The sequence below is a fragment of the Erithacus rubecula genome (assembly GCF_903797595.1).
Source record: "Erithacus rubecula genome assembly, chromosome: 4".
NCBI classification, from domain to species: Eukaryota; Metazoa; Chordata; class Aves; order Passeriformes; family Muscicapidae; genus Erithacus; species Erithacus rubecula.
The window spans coordinates 320,654-335,552 of NC_136686.1; positions in this window are offsets into that span (position 1 = coordinate 320,654).

The window sequence follows — 14,899 nt, forward strand, 5'->3', positions numbered from 1 at the left end:
TCTATCAGATATAAGATATCCAACATTAATTATTAACTTTCTCTGCTTTGTCCTAATCTGTTCATTCTTACTGCATGGCTTTTGATAACCAAAATAGTGGTTTGTTGGCACTTCCTCCCTCCCTGTTCCTGAGGATATTCTCTTGCTGTTCCAGCCTGGGGATGTTGCTTGCATGGGGAATAACCACTCCAAGGAGCAATGTGTAACTTTTTAAGGAATGGTATGAAGGGAACTCCTCTGAGCTCCCTTTTTAGGAGGGCACTGGGCTCCTGCAGGCTGTGCAAGATGGATGTGGCCAGGGCTGTGTTCACTGCAGCATTTCAGGCTCTTTGCAGAGAGCCAAACCCTCTCTGGTGCCTGGGGAATATCCCAAATTAAGGGAGGTTCTTCCTGTCTGAGGAACTGTCCCCTGCCCATGACTGGAGCTCCTCTTGGAGCCTGGAAATGGAGCAGAAAAAACATTTTCATCCTGTTCTGCTGCACAAAACTCCCTAAGAGGCAATTCCTTCCCTCTAATAAAGTCATTTTAAGCATGTTGGAAACTTGAAAGTGTGAGATAATCTACCACTATATATATATATAAATAAAAGTAAAAAGCATGGTTGGGTTTCCAAATCAGAAAGAGAATAGATAAGGTGTTACCTTTTTATTGCTACTGCAGTTGGAATTTTCCCTGAGGGATGATTTGGGAAGAGAATCCTGGCTGCCATAAACCAGTTAAACAGGAAGGAAAAGGTATTATTGTGTGCCTGGATGCTGTGAGACTCTCAGGTCTCTTGATTTATGGAGGATATTTTACAGTATTGATTTGGATTCTCCCTTCAAAGCCCTGATCCCAGAACCACCATGATTATGTGAAAATACAGCTGTTATTCACATAGGCAAGGAGGGCTTCAAGTAAAACCTTCAAAATTAAATTTGGATTGAGAAACCACGAGACAAAAAAAAAAAAATTAACCCAAAAACCTGCGTGCACATCATATAAAAAAAAAAAAAATATACATTTTACCTCCTTAGTGCTTTTTGAAAATGTTTTATCAATCACTTGAAAAGACTCAGAAGGTGAAATAGTGGCTGGCAAAGAGGCAGAGCCTGCCCTGAACTTTGCATCCCTTGTGAGAGACACAAAATGCTCCTGTGCAGAGGTTACAGAAAACCACAGAGGTGAACGAGCAGAAATTTACAATTTCTGTGCCATCACAAACAGAACTTGTTTGAAATGCAAGGAAAATATTTTAGAAATATTTGGTTGTAATGGTGTAAAAAATATTGCATTTTCTATGCCTTGTAGTCTTCCAGACAGCCAGGCTTTTTAAAGGAAGAGGGGACTGGGGGAGATTTCATTATTTGATATTCTATTTCTCCCCTGAAACAGTCCAGTTTTCAAGATGAGTTAAAAAGAGAGTGAAATACCTTGTACTTCTTGATTTAATGGCTATATCATTTTCCTTCTTGTTTTCTTTCTTTTGTTTACCTGTTGTAGAAATGAAAAACAGAGAAAGTTGTAAATTAGGCCCAATTTTGTACAAGAAACTTTTGTTGTTATGCTTTTTTTTTTTTTTTTTAAATGTTGTCATTTTAATCTAAAAACATAGTGAGCTTGAGGATTCATTCTGAGAGAAAGCTGCAAAACTGGAATTGCATTTTAGATCACCATTCAGAGTGGTGTGCATCATTTTGGTTATTTTCAACAGGGTTAAAGCAAACCAAAGCATGATACACATGGAATTATTAAGTGCAGTGTTTGAAAGGCTCTGAATTTCAGGTTTTATTTCACCCTGTTTAAGTTTTAATTTCATTTCTCATTCCACACTCTGGGTGACAGAAGGTTATGTCAGAGTTTGCCTTAAAATGAAACAAAAATAATAAAATTTGGATGAAATCTTCTGTTGTAAAATGGATTTTCATTGCAAGGTGCTGTTATCTAAACTAATGCAGTATCTTGTGGAGCAATTTCTGAGCACACTTTTTATCTCAATAGATTTTCTGCTCAAGAATACAATTTTTTTTTTACTGAATTATTAAATCAGATTTCTCTATTTCTTTTAGGTGTGCAGAGTGTGGTTTTGCTGTTCTGGGTTATTTGTGGGGTTTGGGTTACATCTGTATCAGTAAATACACAAACAGGCCAAAATCAGATCAGGAAGTTTGCTAGTAAAAAAATTAATTATGGAGCTGCACAATCTCATGCCCTTGCCTGTTAATTTGCTAAAAAAATGTCCAGCCTCAGGCTTTGAAATAAATTCATTGCACAACAAGAAAAAAAAAAAAAAAAAAAAATAAAAAAAAAAGGGCTGAAAAAAGGATATATCTATTTCTTCTCCCCCCTTTATAAATAAATTCCTAGCTTTTGGGGAATAGTAATTGGAGGTCCATGTCTTCTATATTCTTTGACCTGACTTTTTTCAGCTGATTACTCTGATAAAAAGTGGTAGAATATGAAGGAATTGGAGGCATAAAAAGAGGAAAATGTGAATGAAACTAACAACTATTAATATCAAGTCTTCCTTCCTTATTGTATGCTATGTAAGTGTACAAATGATGGGAAAAACATAGAGATTTCTTTATATTTGTCAGAATTAGGATTTCACATTTAGATCAGCTATTTCAGGCATCCTGTTGCTGTTATTTAAGAGTCAAGGATAACAACAATAGCAGCAATTTGTTGTTCTTCTTATTATTACAACTACAGTAATAATAATGTGTCTGGAAATGATCAGACAAAAGAATAATCAAGCTCCACATTAAGAAAATATTAAAGCAATACATGTGCTTGCATTGTATTGCTATTTTGGGGGTTAACTTGCCTTGTGTGCTTGATTTCAGTGGATGGAGCTCCAGTTGTGAACGTTGCTCTCTTGGACCTTTGGCAATATTATGAGATTTTCCTGAGGATTGAAAGGACGGAGTGAGCAATATTTTAGGATATTTTGATATTAACAGTGCTTCAAGTTTGTTTTTTTTTGTTGTTGTTTGTGTCCTTGTACTTTGTATTCACCCACATTGCTGCAACATGGATTAGAAGCACTTAATTTAAAGACTAAAACATTTATGCCTCAGGGGAAGCAAAAGAATTTTACACCAGAAGAGAATCTAGATTATGGTCTAGAATGCTCCAGTAGGCTCATTTTATGGCTCACTGAAGCATAAAATACCAGAGAAGGATAAATACAGAAATGTAGAGTAAAGTTGTGTTTGAAATATAAGATGGCAAATCTTCATGGTCTAATATGAAACTTGATATTCGAAATAACAATACATTATGTGAGTCTGGTGTGGGGAGTGTTTGGTTTGTTTGTTTATTCATTAGTTTTGGTTTTTTGTGGTTTTTTAGACAGATTGCTGTCTCTGTGTCTAGTCTGACACACCCTGATCCTGAGAGATTAAATGTATAGCCCATCCTACCTTCACCATATTCTGCCTGCACTTCTGTGTGCACAGATAATTATTTTCTAAAAATAGGCACATTTCCTCTGACTGTGGAACGACACCACACTCTGTCTTTTAGCTGTCTGAAGCAAACCCTTTATCTTTTTTTCCTCCTCCATCAGCTGTTCATAGCTCTACTTGTGATTTTGCCATTTTTAATAACCATGTCTTATGGGGCTCCCTATGACTCTCTGTCATGTTATACCTGCCCTCATTTTCTTTGTTGCAAAAAATCCTGATATGGAGAAGGGAAAAGAAAATGATAAAACCTGCCTTTGCCTCCAGTCCTTGTTAGCATTCTGCATCACTCTAGGAATGCTGAAATAGCCTACAGGACTCCTCTGCACCATGAATATGAAAAGAGAGTTTAGGTTCACCTTCTGCCTTGAGCTCCCAGTGATCACAGTATCACACAGCAAAGGGGAAGAGACACTTGATTGACTCATTTCTATGTCTCTGAATAACAAGAACTGTAAAAGTAAACACAAGCAGGCCCAGACAGATGGGTAGGCAGCAGGGGGAAATATATCTGAGGACAATAACTCTCAAGATTAATCCTGTGCACTGCATTTTGGAATTTCAGTGATGAATACAAAAGAGGAGGGGAAGAATAGGTGGGAGACAAAAGGCTGTTGCTGCTTTTTAGTCATGATAGGAAAACTAACGCATGCTGACATGATGGTAAAAGAACAGCCTTCTCAGGAGAAAAGCAGAAAATAGTGGGACACAAATGAGCAGGAGGAGATGAAATCATGGGATGGGAAGAAGAGGGGCTGGAGGAAGCAAATATTTAAGAAAGAGGCACAATGCTTTCTGTGAGGGAGGAGGAGAGAATTATAGGGGAGGGAAGAGCTGAGTGAGTCAAGGGCAACTACAATCCAAAGTGTGGGAGGATTTGATGAAGTCAGGGAAGTGTTGGAGCTGTTTAGTTTCAAGAGGAAGAAATGGGAGAGAGGAGTGAATTGATTTGTGGCATAAAATTCACTGTGGTCGCAGGAATTCCTGCAGGGGGGGAAAAAGCCATGTCAGGATAGAAAGAGCCAAGGCAAGGGGCTGGCAGCTGAACCTGGGGATGGTAAGGGACAATAAGAGAGTGAAATACAAAGGATGCTGAGATTAGAACTGAGATGGGTCATGGGCAAGATGAAATATTCACACTGATAATTCTGATCCATAGATCTTGAAGCAGCTGTATTAATGGGTGCTAATCAAAATATGTCCAATGCAATAAAGAAAATATTAGTTTTTCTGGCCTATCATTTCAGATTATATGTTAAAAAACAGTAAACATAACTATACTCATAACATCCTAGTGAAAGGAGATTTTTTTTTCCCTATATTATAAAGAAAACTGAAACAAACTCTAAAAAGTATCTAATACATTTAACTACTCCACCTATGATATTTAGGATCTAATTTTAGATTCTACTATTTTCAGAGTAACTAACAAGAGTCATACCTTCACTGAAGTCCCATCATCAGACCAAACATCATGGTTTATTTTTCTTTTGGTGCTCCAGAAATCCATTAAAATTGGTCATATTTGGAAGGATGGTTTAGGTGATTAGCATAATGTGAGAAGTCTGGGGATGAAAACAGATTCCAGTCATTCAGTGGCTTCATCCTGGTGGTCATTACTTCTCTCCATCCACAACTCTGTCTCATTCTCTGCTTTCTTTAACATGTTTGCAGTGCATGGAAATCAAGTCCTGTTGGAAAATAATGTGATCACCTAATTAACATTTCATATTTATATGCAAGAAGAAGAAAGTTGAAGTTTCTGGACATGACCAAGCTAAACCTATGAACCAGATGAAAAGGGAGCCTTTGTTTCTGTGTGTTGTCTTTTTTTTTAAATAAATAGGTAATTTTGGGAGGCTGTCATTGCTACCAAATCACTCAAAATTTCTAAATAGTCCTCCAGAAGTTCTTAATACTCTCTGATGAAACAGGCAGCCTAAACAAATGGAAAGGATAAGCCAGTGGAGATGTTATTTGAATTTTGAATTTGGATTTTGAATTTCTTCAGCAGTTCTTAGAACCAGAGAACGATAGACTGTTAGTTTCAAGCGCTAATTTTAATTTTACTTTTATTTACACCCTCAGGATTCTCCATTGTTTTTTCCACCAGACAATTTCAATTTTCCCCTTCTATTGATGATGCCCCTTAGTGCTTTAAATTTCATATGAGCTCTGCTAATGCTTTTATGTGGGTAATGAAAATAATAAATATCATCAGTTTTGGGTCTCATTGGTTTCTGACTTTGGAGCTTTCAGTTCTGCCATTGTGATTTTCCCACCCGCACATCTCTCATCTTTTTTAATCATCCCATCTTTTTAAACTATAAGTAACATTTCCCACCCTGCATCTTTTAATGAATATTGCACTTTTATCTTAATTATTATTTAAATTATAAAATAACCTTTTGCCATGTCTCAGTTCACATCCCTCCTCTTTCTGAAGGGGTTTAAAAGCTTTTAATACAATTAAGCCTTGTAATGTCTCCACCTACAGAGCAGAAAGGGCTTGCAGATGTAATAAATAGCATTAAGTTCTTACCTGGAGATGATGTTCTGGCTGAGTACTCCAGGCTCACAACCTCTGCTCTCCATTCACAAAAATATTGTGGATTTTCTTCATGTTCAGTAGAATCCACTGGTTCCCTCTTCTCTTAGGGTCTTACCTGACAGGTTTATGGAGCTTGAGGGCTGGGCTGTGCACTTCAATAAGGGAACACTTCTCATTTGGTCTAATTGGAGCACATTTAAAAATGAACATTAATTCTCAAGATCCTCTCTTCTGTCTGCTTTATTAGTGATAAACTCTCTGAACTCTTCACTGCTGGTGCTTGCAGTGTGTGACACCTCCCATCCTTTTCCTGCCATGATCCTGGACAGTATTAATGCAACTCTGGTCAGGAAAATAAGAGCTGGAGGAACTGACTGAGAACAGAATCCTGCACATACTGGCAGGATGAAAAGTGAGACTTAGCAAGTGACAAAACCTACTTTAATTATACTTCACTGTTACATTTAATAGTCTGGACTTAATGGGATAGAACATTTTTTACTTTCTTAATCTTCTGCAGAAAAATTAATTGTGTTGAAATTCAAGCACACAAAAAATTACAAGTATTCAGACCATCTGTGCAGATGATTTTGCTTTTGTAGATATTCACTGATCACACTTCAAGTTGCCAGCACAAATGCCTGATTTTCCCCCTGGAAAGGAGCTGGAAAATGCAATCCTGATTTTGTCATTAGACTTGAATGAATTGATTTTATTCAAGGTCAGCCAAGGCTTCTTCTCTTAAAAGAAAAAACCCAAAACAACCCAACCAAACAACCCAGTTGATGTTGCACTGAAATTAAAATAAACTTCCAGCATGTCTCAGTTTCCTTTTCCACAGCTCATCAGACTGAACCCCAACCCAATCCTACCATGAGATGCATCAAGGCACATTCCACATGACTGCTTTCCTCCCAGCTATTCAGATTTTTTTAATGTCCTAAGTATTATAATTAAAGGGAAGCTTTATATTGATTTATGAATAGATGAGTGTATTTACAGGGATAAAAAGGAAAATACAAATAAGCCATTCTCGTTTTGCAGGAACTTGTTTTGTGTGTGTCATGGGCAATCTCTTCAGAAGAAAATAAGAACAACTTTTGCTTTCTCCCATTAAATAAACAGAGAAACATTTTTTAGGACAAAGCATCCCACAACCAAAAGAACAAAAATGTCATAAATGTTCAAATAACTTACATATCAGTCTTTCCAAATGAGCATCTTCCCAGTCCTCTGTGAATCCCAGTTGCTGGCAGTTTCACATGTCAGAGGCAGGATGCAAAATTCAGACTCTGTCAGGCATTCTTGCACATTTTACTAAAATATAAGCAGAGCATGGGTAGGGAAGGAGATAAAGTTTGATTAGTTTTGGAGTGACTGCCACTAAATTGAGGAGGATTCCTGCCCTGTGTGCAGGAATTCAGTTTCATTCAGTCCTTGTCTTTCTTGCAGAAACATTTTGAGGGGAAAATCTGTGCCTTGTGCACAAAGGAAATCGAGTGACAGCAACCACCCAGGTCACCCAAACAGCCCCTGGAGTTTCTGACCACCAGTATAAATCCCACTCTTGGTCAAGCCTCATTTCCTCTCACCCCACTGAAATATCAAACCCCGGGCTTGGCATGATAAGAAACAGGCTGCTGGCTTATTCAATTTTTTTGTTGTTGTTGTTGTGTTTTTTTTCCCTTTCTCATGCAAGACACAAAGGAGAAGTTCACATGGCTGTTTAAGAGACCCCAGCAGCAGCTCTGAGGCTGGAGGGAACAGAATAATGAAGATTTTATGGGCTTCAAAATACTCTTAGCAGAGACTTGACAAAGCACTCCCAACTCAAAATACTACAAATACTTCCCTGAACCAACAAAGAGAAGAGAATGCAGGGTGCTTAGTATGGAACATTTTCAAAAAGAGCTTTTTGAATCCCCTGGGGGAAACCAACCAAAGCAAAAAGGAAGTTATGGTAACCTACTCTATTTTATTTCATTTTTGTTTCTGTCATAAACCCCTCCCCTAGAAATAACAGCTGTTCTCTGAAGCTTCCCATCTCCTCCACCATAAAACCAAATTTCTCAGACATGTTTCTGGATTATTTACATTTCTATACCATTTTTGATCAATGCTTCTAAAATGGACAGAGAGGAAATGTTTGGCAATTGTTGGAAAAGGAGTAGAAGTGGAGAAAATTCTCAAAATGCTAAAGTGTTTTTGAACAGCAGGTTACGCAAACTGCCACAGAACTTCCTAATTTATGGGGATTATGTATATTTTTTTATACTATTATGCGGCTACACATGTAATAAATATTATAATATATTGCAGATATAAAATACATTTGAGTAATGCCATTTTTCTGTTCCTTTTTCTCCTGGGAATTTTGCTCACCTCTTCTTCACTCAGCTGCCCAACAAATTGTTCATTTTCTCTAAATGGGCATAGATTCCATGTCAGGTAGAATATTTAAAGAAAAAATTTTAAATAAATATATAAAATCAAACGTGTCTGGATCTAATTCCTCTTGATGGAGCTAGTCTGCAGCAGTTGTTAGGAATTACAGAAAAAAAACCCAAACCAAACAAACCCCAACTTATTTTCTTTGCTCAAGTCTCTAGCAAGCCACTATTAATTTCCCTTGCTATCTTTATTTACAGCTGGCTGTATCACTCACCAGTGAATTGTGGAGATCCTCTGTGTCACAAATCAATACCCAGCCCGGGAGCAATGAGTGTTTATGGCTCTGATGGATTCTTACAAAAACTAAGCACCTCATTAAGCCAGGAGCCACGAGAACAGAGCCGGGGGACAGGAGGAGTGTCAGGCTGCAAACACTCCAGGGGTAGTTCCTGAAAGTCCTGAAACAAGTGGTGCTTGTGCTCTGCAGAGAGGTGCAAGGGTTCAAATCCTCTTTTTCTGGGAGCTTTGAGCAGCTGTTAATTGTTGGAGCTGCTGCTTTCACTGTCTCACAGTGCCTGGACAGAGACAGGCACAGCAAAAGGAATAAAATAGGAATTTATGGAAAGGATTCACTTTGAGCCAGGCTGATGTAACACCCAAATCAAATCCCAGATGGATCCTGGTCAGGAGTTTTTACACTTTTATAAGTTCTGGTCCATCTCCATGTTGGGGTCAATTATCCAACCACAGCCCCAGGCTGTGAAATCTCAGCCCCCCTGGCTTGTCCCCCTTTATTTTGCCATTGCTTTTGCATTTTGTGTACCAGTTATCCTTGATTCTCCAGCTAGAAGGGAATTGTTTTGTCTACCTACCCTGTGAAGAGAACTTATTAACACCTAATATGAAGTTTCAGAGTCACACACTAAACAGCAGAGATTCTGCAAATATAAAAGCTAAACCCAAGGCATCATTATAAGCAAAGCCTCAAAAAATAAAATCACCAAAGAGAGGAGAAACAGTATTATGCAGCTGCAGTTGCAGAGGTAGCAAAGCAAATTCAGCACTGTGGTGCTGAATACAAGTTAAAAACACATTAGACATAAAAGCAGTTATTTCTGAATGCACATAGTTTACAAGCAGGGAAATAAATGCTCTGACTCACATTAATCCAGGCAAGCTCTTGGGGTGGATGAAAGCACTGCTGGACTCAGCCAGTTGTTTTTTTGGCTTGAGGCAGCTGAAATTCGGGTGAAATTCAGCCCAAGTGAGCAGGTTGTGTGTTGAATCAGATGAAGTGCAGGAATTTTCAGCTAGGCTTTGTGGACAGCAGCTTGCAGCAGAAGGGTTGGCAGTGCTCTTAATCTGGCACTGCAGGAATCACAGCTCACCTGTTCGAGGTGGAAAAAGGGGTAGGTAAGTATTACCTGTCTAGAATGGGAAGGGAAGATATTAGAAGCAGTCATATAAAGTGTAAAAATGACCTGAAGTAGCCTCGAACAAGTCAGTCTGGTTAATGAAAGCAGAGTAGTTGTGAGAGCAAGTGTCACAATGTGTAAATTAGCTGTGCTCTGTCCTCATCTTGGGCACTTTTACCCCTACACAGGCACACAGGACAAACCTTCATATGTTCACAGATGCCAAGATTGCCTCTTCAACATTTCCAGAGTTCTCTCATTCCAGTTTTGGGAAAGCAACAGTAAAGTGCTGTGTTAATCATTAGAACCCCTGAAGCACCAAGCAGGTCATAGATAGATCTGTTACTTACAGAGCAAGACCAGGGATTTTTTAAATTTATTTTTTTTCAAGATGTTTTCTGATTTCAAAGAAACTGCTAAAAAATGGAAATAATGAACCGTTTGTATTATGGGTGAACTCAGTGCAGTATGTGTTGAAGAGTTTTGTTTCCATTGCTGGGGAGAATGCATCAATAGCAGACTCTTTAAATTCCTGCACTTGTAGAACCTCTGCACGTCTCATTAGCAGTGAAACAAGGTCAATAATGTTCTTGGCTTTCTTACCTTGCTCTGTCACTGTCATTCAGCAAGCTCTGAGCTGCATTTCTAACTTCAGCAGCTGCAATTCCACCCTGTGCTGTTGATTCAGCTCCCTTTCTTCTGCCTGCCGGTGGAGCCCTGGATCTGAAATCTGAAACCCCAGACCCCAAGCATCCCTTGGGGAGTTTAGCAGGGCCTGAGGAGCTGCCTCAGGGTGATTTTTTTTCCTGTGTGTGGGCTATCTTCAAGTGCAAATTGGTTTCCTCCCAGAGCTGCTAGCAGTGATCTGTGCACGGCTCTTCCCCAGAAAAGTCTTTGGAGTCTGTTCACGGATGAGTTCCAGCACAAGCTCCCCAAGTTCTAAGGCAGCAAAGGGAATAAATACTCTACTGCTCCTGCTGCACTGTAATCCAGAAAAAAAAACCTTAAAGTGAAGCCAATTTTTTTTTTTCTGACCAAAATGATTAGATGAATTGCTGTCAGAACAGAGAGCAGACAGTTTGTCCAGGTTTGTCAAAAGCTTTCATTTGCTGTTCTATTGCATTGTGTTAATGAGGCACTTCAGCCCACCTCCTGCAGAAGCACCTGAAAGCCTTGATGATTTTTAAAATCCATTTAGCTTCGAGTGAGATGAGGAATAAAAAAATCCCTCTGTGCTAATGACCATTACACTCCCACCAGCAGATTCCATCTTTGGATGGTCCCTGGGCTCACATCCTGCCTGGCTCATAACTACAACATCAGATTTTCAAACACCTGAAATTAAAATATATCATAGGTTTGCAGGTCAGGCTGTAATTTATAGAGCCATCTGTAGAATTCTGCTTTGGAATCTCTTTTGTTTGCTGTTCATTGTTCCCATTTACTGTGGGAAACCCACCTTGTGCAACTTGCAGGTTAAACAAACCTAGATCCACCTTTCAATCTTGATCTCACACTTTCCTACCTTTCTTTAGATTTAAAAAGGATACCAAAATAGGATTTTATGATGCTTTTCATGGAAAATATTATATAAAAGTAAATTAAATACCTTGTGTCAAATATCTCCTGGTTCTTGATGTCAGCAGTGACTCAGTCCTTTATTTTTAGAAAAACAGGCCACAGTCCCAGATCATCCTGAAATGCTGAATATGTAGACATCTATAAAAGAAAAAAATATTTTATTGATGTGTGTACTAGCAACAGGCTGCAGTAATGTAGATCAGCAAAGGAACATAGTATAAAAATAATGATAAGCTTTATTTCTAAACATCCTTTTATTCTAAGGTTTCAGAGGATTTAAAGTTCCATCCACACTCTCACATGGGATAATTTGCAGTTCAGCCACCACAGTGAGCAGCAAAATGGAATTGAAAAATCTAAATTCTTATCTTTTCTTCTAACGTGCTTGCCTGTGACCTTATTGATGACATTTTTTTTTTTTTTTTTGTCTTACTAATTCTGTTCTCTGGGAATTGAAACCTAAATAAAAATTGGTTTTCACTCAAAGAGAAGTTTAAGCTATTAATTATAGACTGACAAAGACATAATCATGCAGATTGAAATCATAAGAAGCAAGTACCTTGGATGAATTTGTTCTTTGTGGAAATAAACTTAATTTTCTCTTGTCACTGCAGATTAAATTTCTTGTTCAGAGATGCAACTAGCTGAGTTAAATAAAAAATAGTCTGATTGAACTGCATTAAGATTTGGAGCTTACAGCATCAGAGAACTTTGCTGTGGGCAAGCAATGAGGGAGTCAAGTGATGGGGATTTTCCATTTCTAATATTTAGATATTTTATCTAATATTTAGACATTTTAGAGACCACAGGCAAGTCACTACCACGTTTTCTAAAGACAAAAACTGCATTTCTCATCAGAGCTGTATTCTCCATACAATTTCAGACAAAAAAAAAAAAAAGTTTCTCTTGGTGTAGATTGTTTTGCCTGGAAGCATGGAGGAATTATACTTGGAAAAGACAGTTTTTATATATCTGTGGTTCCAAAATTTTGCAATTTTGTGTGGAGGTACTATCAAAGGTGATCCTTGCTTTAGGTATTTTTCTCAGATGGAAAGGAGTTTGTCCCTTGTGATGTTTAATATATTTGTTTAAAAAAAGGATCCTATATATACACTTAGAGCTTTTGTAACCTCAGTGGAGAGTCTGTATTTTACTGCAGTGGAGTGTGAGTGCAGAACATTTAAAAATGCATAAATTCCCTGTAATTCTGCTGAGTTGCAGTGACATTTAAGTTTACCCATTGATTTATGCTGAAGACTTCTGCTGCATATGAGAGATGAGTCTCATCCAAGTCACAATTTCCATGATTTATTCATAGGTGAGCATTCTGATTTTGGTTTGACTTCAAGTTATGGAATATACATATTTGGAAAACTGCATTTGGGTGGCATCATGGCTTTTCCATATTTGAAAACTGAATTTAAAGTTATTTTCCTCAGCAGTCATGGTGATGCCATTCAAATCAAAGTGAGGCACCTTAGAGAATCTCATGATTCAAATGCAACTATGAATTGCTGAGGGAAATCTTGAGACTACAACATTTTTAGTATCTTATAAATATCTGTTTAACAGAACTTGTCTTCATTGTGCACCCACAGCCTTAAACTGTAGGCAAACATTACCAACCAGTCTTAAAATCTCTGTGTTCAAACAGTTTCCCTGACTGCAAGTATTTCCTCAGATAAAATATCCAGAAGGTTAGATTAGATTAATGGTCCTTTGCAGCCACAAAATCCATAAGGCTGTTTTCTGGTGTTTGTCTTTGCAGAAATTTTGATGGAGTTTTCTTCAAGCAGAGCTGTCTAAATCAAATTTATTTAGGTGGATCAAAAGTCTCTATCACAATTCCTGTCAGTTCTGTGAAGCTACATTTGGGATTAATTTGGCCTACCACAATTATTTTCACATCTGAACACATCATAAATCTCTTTATAGAGATAAATTAAATAGGGAAGAGCAGAACAAAAATTATTTACTATAAATTATGAAATAAAACAAGATAGCAAAGTAATCTCAGCACAGATGAACCACTAAAATATAATTAGTGAGACCCTGCAAAAGACTGAATACACCTGAAATAGGTTTAACATGTCTTGAATAAGATATGATCTTGGCATAATTTTAAAATCCCTGTTCAGCTCAACCACAAAAGGAGAGGAAAGGAAAAAGAAAAGAGAGCACATCAGAAAGATTGATTTATATGGCCAGGAAGCTGAGCAGATTACTATGGGATAAAGAACCTTCTCATCACAGGCTCCTGCTCTGAAGGCAGTCCAGTATCACAGTAAGCACTATCCATATTTCAAATCAGGTAACAGTGGGGGGATGGCCAGGTGGAAGGAAGGAATTGCAAGCCTGGGATTTAAAAATACTGAACTGAACTCCTCCCACTGCTCTGTAAACTCACTAAAAGTCACTTAGATTAAAAAAGCTGAACAGAAAAAATCAAGAGAGTCTTGCTCTACATCCTGAAGGTAAAGTTTGTATAAATTGGACCTGTCAGCAGAGGCTGATCTGACCTGCCAAAGTGGCACACAGGACACAGAAAACAAGTCTCAGGACAGAGATGCATTGACTGTCATAGACCAGAATGGAGATGCTTGAATTGCAAATGAGAATCCAGAGTGGGCAGCAGGGAACAGTCAGAGCTGTGCAAGCCTCATGTGCCTCATACCACTAATTAAACTACCAGCCTCATCTGATTACTGGCTGGTGCTCACATAAGCCCCTCAGTTTGGCCCCATTTAGGAAAAGGGATTGCAGTTTGGGATGGAGGTGGCACTAAGAACCCACAGCTAATAGATGCTCTAATCCCCTAGCTGGACAAAGAAAGGCTCTTGCCACAGCCACAGCTGGAGATGTGAGCCATGGGAATTCAAGAGCACATCCAGGATGGAATTCACTGTGGAGCAGCTGGCACACTCCTGCAGTGACAGATCACACCTCACAGAGCCCCAGCTCAGCTCCAGAGTCACCCTCAGCCCAGTTCACCTGCAGGAGCCCTGTGCTGCAGGAGCCCTGTGCTGCAGGAGCCCTGTGCTGCAGGAGCCCTGTGCTGCAGGAGCCCTGTGCTGCAGCATCCCTGTGCTGCAGGAGCCCTGTGCTGCACCAACCCTGTGCTGCAGGAGCCCTGTGCTGCAGGAGCCCTGTGCTGCAGGAACCCTGTGCTGCAGGAACCCTGTGCTGCAGGAGCCCTGTGCTGCAGGAGCCCTGTGCTGCAGGAGCCCTGTGCTGCAGGAGCCCTGTGCTGCACCAACCCTGTGCTGCAGGAGCCCTGTGCTGCAGCATCCCTGTGCTGCAGGAGCCCTGTGCTGCAGGAGCCCTGTGCTGCAGCATCCCTGTGCTGCAGGAGCCCTGTGCTGCACCAACCCTGTGCTGCAGGAGCCCTGTGCTGCAGGAGCCCTGTGCTGCAGGAACCCTGTGCTGCAGCATCCCTGTGCTGCAGGAGCCCTGTGCTGCACCAACCCTGTGCTGCAGGAGCCCTGTGCTGCAGGAACCCTGTGCTGCAGGAACC